Here is a 7,781-nt window from a genome sequence, read left to right as displayed (position 1 = left end):
AACCTGTTCTGATCTCTGAACCTAGACATCCGAAATATTTCCATCAGAAATGAATATTATTTATTACTACATGCGATATCAATGGACCTCAGCTCAACATAAATATCTTTAAATATCTGAACCACTAAGGAAAATATATTTATCTGTATCTACACGTTCATCAGCATCATATGGTAGTTCGTTATTACTGAGCTTTCCAAAGCTCACTCTATTACTCACATTTTCAGGTTAAAAGAATTGTACCAGTACATCTATCGACTTCAGTAAGGGAGTTCTTTTGTCGTTGTTGCAAAGTATAGTACATGTGATTAGGGGGCATGTAATTGTATTTTGATTTATATACGAGTTTGTAAATCTGTTTTATTTTTAAATAGTAATAACTGATTTTATAAGTTACATGTTTCAATAAAAGTTTTGAATTTTCTACTATTTTTACAGTGGATCACTTCGGTGGCCCTAATGTGACTTCCCGGATCGGATCGGGTTACCCGCATCGGTCTGGGGGTTACATTTAGTGGTATCAGAGCAAAGGTTTGAGTTAAATTTTCAAGTTAGACCGGCCGGTCGAATTTAAAAATATGTCTGATCAGTAGATGCCCCTAGACTGCAATCATACCTCTATGAGCTAGAACTCCATGGTTGAGTCCCTATCTGTAATGAGTAAACCTAAGTTTCTATTCGTTAAGACTCTACCTTTGCAAAAAGGAATATCAGTAACATCTGTATAAATGTTGTAAAGTACCTTACGAGCCATGTGAGAGTTAATTATCCGAAAAATTCTGACTTGACTCTGGAAATGAAATTGAGATATGCTGCTGCTCTATGAGCCTCTTCACGTAGCCAAGGCTGAATTGATTTCACAAGAATAAAGTTGTTTTGATTATATACTTGGACTGAGGGAGAATTCTGAAGAGATGGATTACTCGAGAAAATTTTCGTTCATATTCTTTTATTGAAATGAGGAAAAGTTATGATAAGAATGTATGCTCAGCTGGTTAAGGATTAGTAGAGGATCCGTATTTTTGTAAAAGCTACTTAAAGATGTGAGAGAACTGATGGAAGTTTCATTTTTGCAATAATATGACATGAATGAATTTCGAGGAAGAAATTCTTTTAAGGAGGGGAGAATTGTAACACCCCAATTTAGGGGCTAAATTTAAGAAATTATAAAGTATTAGAATTAATTGGTATTTTAGAAGAAAATTGAGGATTAAATTGTAAGATTTTAAAGTTGGCAGACCGTTTTAAGAAATGCAGGAAGTTCAGTGGCTAAACTCATGATTTGACCATTTTTATTTTTGGGAGATTTATAAACCCTCGTGCGCAGGCAAGTTCAGCCGAATGATTTCCAATTTTCCTCTCCCGTTGACCCAACTTTAAACTCCGATCTACTCGTCGTCCGACCTCCGATCGACGAGCCGAAACCACCATTGTGTTCGTTGTCGAGCGAGGAACAAAACCCCTCAAAGCTTTTGTCATGAATCGTCGCCGTTCGTCGTTAATTTCTGTCGGAAGTATCGTCGGTAATAACCCGATTTTAGTTGGTTTTTCATCGATTCACGATGATCGGGTCATCCGTTTACGACACCTCCCGCACCATCATGTTCCTTTTGCCGTTCTGAGTCCATCGGTGTCCTCCCTTTTCTCTGGCGGCGGCGGCGCGTGTGGAGGTGAAGCAGTCAAAGTTTCCGATTCGTTGAAATCGAGCTCTCCGCCGTTCAAAAATTTGAACCGAGCTTTGTAAGTATCTCAAAATCGCTTAAAATAATTTTTAGGAATTTTTCCGGGAATTTTTCGATATCAGGACACTATTTACGTGCCCCCACGCGCCGCCACTGCGCGTGTGGGGAAGACAAAAGTGACCGGTTTGACCGGTTTTGGTGCACAGTTGACCGGTTTGACCGGTCACAACCCGACACGACCCGTTGACGCGACCCGTTGACCGGCGTTGACCACTATTGACCAAAACTTTGACTGGCTTTGACCGGGAATTAAACAACCTTTGACTTTGACCGAGTATACATATCCTGACATTTTTCGACGTTCCAAATCCGATTTTGCAGTCCATTTTTCGAAATTCGGACCCGAAGGCCTCAAAATTGCCGGTCAAACCCGTTGATTTTGATTTTGACCAAAAATTTCAAATTTTGGAAAAGTCATATTTTATGCTTTCGACGTCCTGAATCCGAATCCGAAGTCGGTTTTGCCAAATTCGAACCCGGTAAGATGTTTTTCACTGATTTATCACCCGATTCGATCCGTTTATCGCAATTAAGCTCCGTTTCTGATATAATTTATGTTGATATGTATCTGAGGAATTATTAGAAGTTGAATTCAAGATCAAAGGTGTTCGAATGGAATTTTTATGGTCGATCAGTATTGCACGAAAATCGAGGTAATACTTTACTACCTCTTTATGCTTTATGGAACATGTTTATATTGATAAATGCATGAACAAGATAATGTTAGTCACTTTGGTGGAGTTGAATAATGTATACACTCGATATGATGTGGTAGAAATTTTGTAACTGATTACGGATCGAATGACTAATATAAGAGATTGAGGAATTGTTAGATTAAATTACAAGTTTGTGATTAATGATAAAGAAATCAGCTCTGTATCTGCAACTTATAATTTATTTCATCAAAGGTTAAATGTTAAAGGTACTTGGATGAGAAATTATGAGAATACTCCGGTAGGGTAAAATTACGAAAATACCCTTATGTTATAAAAAGACAAGATTTGAATATGGAAGTTAGATAAGAGGATTTTACAGATATATTGATCTGATAAAAATATTGATGTGCATAAGAAATGTTAGTTTTATTTGGAAATTATAGATAACCGGTTTTAATCCTATGAGAGTTTGTGAAGGATACTAGAAGTTTGTTAAGAGAACCGTTTCAAGATCAGAGAGTATTCAAGAAAGCAATTAATCATAGGATCTCTAAATTATATTATTTTCGTTAAGAGCTAATATCGAAATTATCTTGTTAAGAAATTATGGAAATGCCCTTAAGAGGTAGAATAGTCTGAGTTGACTCTGAATGAGAAAATACTTAGGGGATTCGTACTTAACTCGATTAAGTACGGATTTAATTGTTAAGATCTTGACTTAGTGTAGGAAAATTCCTGATATTTCGTTTGTAAAATCTGAGAAGACACTTGACCCGTAAATATTCGAATAATGAGTAAATACTTGAAGAATAATTTATCTGGGGGTATTCTGCTATCAGAATTGTTCGAAAGGACTGAAGTAAATGATAAGATTGAATTAAATAATAAGACCAGATGGCAGGAAAAGATTGAAATACCGTAGATCTGTAAAATGACCATAATACCCCTGTAATGGAAATGACCCAAGAATACCATCAAGCTCAAGAATGATTGGATATCTTCGAGCTCTGAAATAAATAGAATAAAAATAAATACCAAAATACCCTTATGTCCTATTCTAAGTAAATGTCTTGGATTAATTAAGGAATCCAAATAAGCATAGGTGTTGGACTACCTTTAAAAGTTATGGAACACAGCTTAAGTGAGCCGATCAACCATAATGATATATCAGTACCTGAACGACATAAATATTACTTGAATGCGTGTTTGTCTTCTCAAGTTTGGCTCGATGATAATTTTGGAAGTATTCAGTTCAGCTCAATTCTAGATCGCATTCAGTATTAAGAATTGGACGTTTGTTCGGAAAATCAACCAAGAAGACCAAATTGAATGGATCTGAAGTACAATATAATCTGAAATACAGGAACGTTGTATTACTCTGGAAAATTCTGAAGTAACTGGAAGGGACTTGGATGCTAAATGAACTAAGTAACTTTAATGATTGAGGATTAAGTAAGTGATTAGGTTAAGCCTGGAAATTCAGATGAATTTACATGATGTATCGCCCTTATGGAACATGAACTACAAATCAAGCACGTCAGTATTTTCATGATATAGTGGAACCTTGGAAATGAAATAAAGACCATTGGAATATCTATTCAGAGATGATTCTGAAGATGATCTATGGACAAGAATTTGTGGTATTAAAGAGTAAATACCCTAGAAGGAAAATGAATTGACCAGTCGACATAGATTGTTAAGGTTCTGAATCTTCATTCTCAAGTTTTTCGATTATCCGATCAATTGACATGGATGTAAAGGATTCTGAATACCCTTCTGATTGCGTACAGCTTCTGAAAACTGTCCGAATAAGATATGATCCTGATAATTCAAATTCTGAATAACTGATGATTCTGTCGGTTAATGAACTCTTCCAATAGTGATTCTAAATTCCAATATTCTATCGACATACTGAAGATCCGTGTTTCTCTGCCTTATAAGATTATCTAGTCCCTCTAAATAATATCCATAAACTCTGGTGTGTTTCCTACTCACATGAATATTTTATCTGATTTTTTATTTGAATTATGTTCTGATACATGACATGGATTCTGATATGATATCTGACATGGATTCTGATCTGATACTTGACTTGGATTCTGATCTGTTACTTGACCTGATTTCTGATATGATACTTGACCTGATTTATGTTTTGATTTTTGATATATCCTTTTACGGACGGAAAATGTTTTAATTGAGGGGTATTGTTGAAGGAAGAAGTTTCACAGGTTCCTCGGCTTTGTGCTCAGGGCCTTATATGATGTGTTGGGTTGGTTGTATGGTTCTGGGGAACCTACACATTATGATGTGTTGGGATGGGGGTATATATATATATGTTTTAAAAAGATCTGAAAAGTTACATGGTTTTTTGGGAACACACTAAAAAACCTGTTCTGATCTCCTGAACCTAGACATCCGAAATATTTCCATCAGAAATGAATATTATTTATTACTACATGCGATATCAATGGACCTCAGCTCAACATAAAGATCTTTAAATATCTGAACCAATAAGGAAAATATATTTATCTGTATCTACACGTTCATCAGCATCATCTGGTAGTTCTGTATTATTGAGCTTTCCAAAGCTCACTCTATTACTCACATTTTTAGGTTAAAAGAATTGTACCAGTGCATCTATCGACTTCAGTAAGGGAGTTCTTTCGTCGTTGTTGCAAAGTATGGTACATGTGATTAGGGGGCATGTAATTGTATTTTTTTTATATACGAGTTTGTAAATCTGTTTTATTTTTAAATTGTAACAACTGATTTTATAAGTTACATGTTTCAATAAAAGTTTTGAATTTTCTGCTATTTTTACAGTGTCACTTCGGTGGCCCTAATGTGACTTCCCGGATCAGATCGGTTACCCGCATCGGGCTGGGGGGTTACAGGTTTATTTGTTTACTTCTTTTTTTCTTTTGTAAAAGGGTTTTGGTTCTATTTTCGCCAATTCAAAAGATATGAAGTTGTAAAGGTTATCTCTTAATCCTTGAATAAGAAAGAACAATTAGTGAATTTGTTAGAAAATCCTTAGTGAAGAGCTAAGGTAGTGGATGTAGACTTGGTTGATAAGTCAAACCACTTTAAATCCTTGTGCCAAAATTTTCTATCTTTTGCTCTCCTTACTCCCTAATTAAATGTTGTCAATTAACCCCCTTTGCACATTTTCGATTATTCAATTGAGCCTCTTCATATCCTAACACAACACCTCTTAACCAATGGACCATTTGTGTAATTTACCCTAAATATTTTAAAAATTTATTTATTGATTACTTGTAATCACCATTTTTTTAGTTCAATATATTTATTATTATTATTAGTAGTAGTAGTAGTATTATTAGAACCCAAACCCAAAACCCACCCAAATACAACCTAAACTTAGCCAAACCTAACTGTAAACCTTCACCAGCTTCCCACCACCTTTGTCACTATCAAAATCCAATATTCGCCCCCGATGAGCCTCTGACAGTTGTCGATCATTTTCCTGTTCCAAGAAATCAAGCATAAAATCAAATCAAAACATAAAAATCAAAATCAAATTTAATAAAAAAATTCAACCCATCCTCCTAAAAATCTAGAGTCTCATACCTCTATAATCTTTGCCTCACCAAACCCTTCAATTAGGAGCAGGCAAGAAAAGATAAAGAGGGGACCAAAACCAATCGAAAAGGATGGAGAAGATTCGAGAGTTAAAAAAAATCAGGGAGATTCGAAAAAAAAGAGAATCAAAAAGAGGAGAAGCTTATAGATGGGCCGAAGCCTCTCGTCAACGGTGGAACTCTCTGTCGATCAATCTGAATAGAGAGAAGGTTCGAAGAAACCCTTGGAACATCATACCTCGGTCGTGGCTCAATCCAACAACGAATGACATAGATAAGGGCCCGAGAAGTTGAGGAGTTCTCGGCCTATTTCACGACGAATAAGGATAAATCTCGTGAATCTGAGCCTCGATCCAACTCACCGTGACGTAACGAGGCACCCGATGAATTTTGGTGGCCACCGGCGACGGACGGTGCCACCACGGGTTCTCCCCGTTTAAAGAGAATAGAGAGAGGAGAGGAAATAAGAAGAAAGAGAGAGAAGGAAAAGGAAAAATGGAAAAAATATTTAACACTCTAATTTTCTCTTAATTTTAAATTAAATTTATTTAATCAAATTTGGGGATCAATTTATAACATCATGATGTTATGGTGGTTTTCAAAATTTTGTAAGTTTAGGGACCAAGTTTGAAATTACACATCCCTTTTCAGTGTAGAATAAAAAAAATATAGTTTGTGGGATTTAAACCCACATTTTTTTAGCATGTGGAACCAAATCTATGCCTTATCCACGAATCAACTCCCCTGATGAAACACCATAGCAAAACCAAATTGGTTTTACCCAAAGCCACTCACCGCCGTTCACCAGTGATCGACCGGAGGTGGCTTACACCACCAGCATCACACGAAGTGCCAACCACGTGGTACCAAAACCCCTCTATCCTCTTGCCGAGTAGTACCACCGATTGTCGTAAATTAAACTAAATAAATTCGCTGAAAACCCTTATCGCGCATGGGTTTTTCTTCGATTTTAGCCACATCACTCATCGGTTAGCCTCACACTAGTGTGGTTGGACTTGCCATTGTCGTACACTCAAAACCTGACCAAAATCATCGCGCTGTCGTTGCTCCACCGTTGTCACTCGTTGGTTACCGTTGGAAAAGTTCAAACATTTTAAAATTCCATACTCTGTCATTTTGTCAAAAAATAATGCATGTATAAGAATCCCGAGGTGTCGATCTACTGATCTAGAAAATTTCATGTCGATTCGATGACCGGAGCTGCCGAACGTGCTACTCCCTGCGTGTGGGCATTACCTATCGGCTAAGGGAGAGTATGATCGGTTGAACCAGTCTAAACCGGTTGGGCCGATCTGAGCCGAGCCGAACGAGTTGAGCTGAGTCGTCTGGGTGAGTCATTGACTGCTGACTGGCCATTGACCGGCTGTTGACTTTTACGGAAATGTATATCCTGATTTTTTTGACTTCTTGTCCATTTTTAGGTCTGTTTTACCAAATTGAACCTAGTAAAATGTTTTTCACTTATTAACCTCATGATTCGATACATTTTTCGCAATTAAGCTCTGTTTATGATGTAATTTCTCTTGATATATGTCTCATGTTGTAAGTACTATAAAATTATACGCAAATAATGTGCAAGTATACACAATCGCTCAAGTAATACAGTGATGAGTGAGTATCGTCTCCACAGGGATTCGGTGAAATTACAAAAGTCTAACCAAAGCAAAACACTAATCTATCTATGTCTAGTTAGTTTTAATATATACAAATGTCACGACAAATGAAAAGTGTATGAAGGTGGATATGGAGTGATGTTGTGA

General features: G+C 36.5%; 1 protein-coding gene across 1 annotated transcript in view; it reads left to right on the top strand.

Annotated features, from left to right (window-relative positions):
- The first annotated feature begins 6,446 nt into the window (after positions 1-6,446).
- Positions 6,447-7,781, top strand: part of LOC120157355 (methyl-CpG-binding domain-containing protein 11-like) — a 29,815-nt gene continuing 28,480 nt past the window's right edge. Inside the window, exon 1 of the mRNA XM_039168503.1 lies at positions 6,447-6,471. The gene's annotated coding sequence lies outside the window, so the exon portion shown is untranslated. The remainder of the gene's footprint in view (positions 6,472-7,781) is intronic.

The sequence above is a fragment of the Hibiscus syriacus genome, unplaced genomic scaffold, assembly GCF_006381635.1.
Source record: "Hibiscus syriacus cultivar Baekdansim isolate YM2019G1 unplaced genomic scaffold, ASM638163v2 tig00111244_pilon, whole genome shotgun sequence".
NCBI lineage: Eukaryota > Viridiplantae > Streptophyta > Magnoliopsida > Malvales > Malvaceae > Hibiscus > Hibiscus syriacus.
This window is presented reverse-complemented; position numbering and strand designations above follow the sequence as displayed.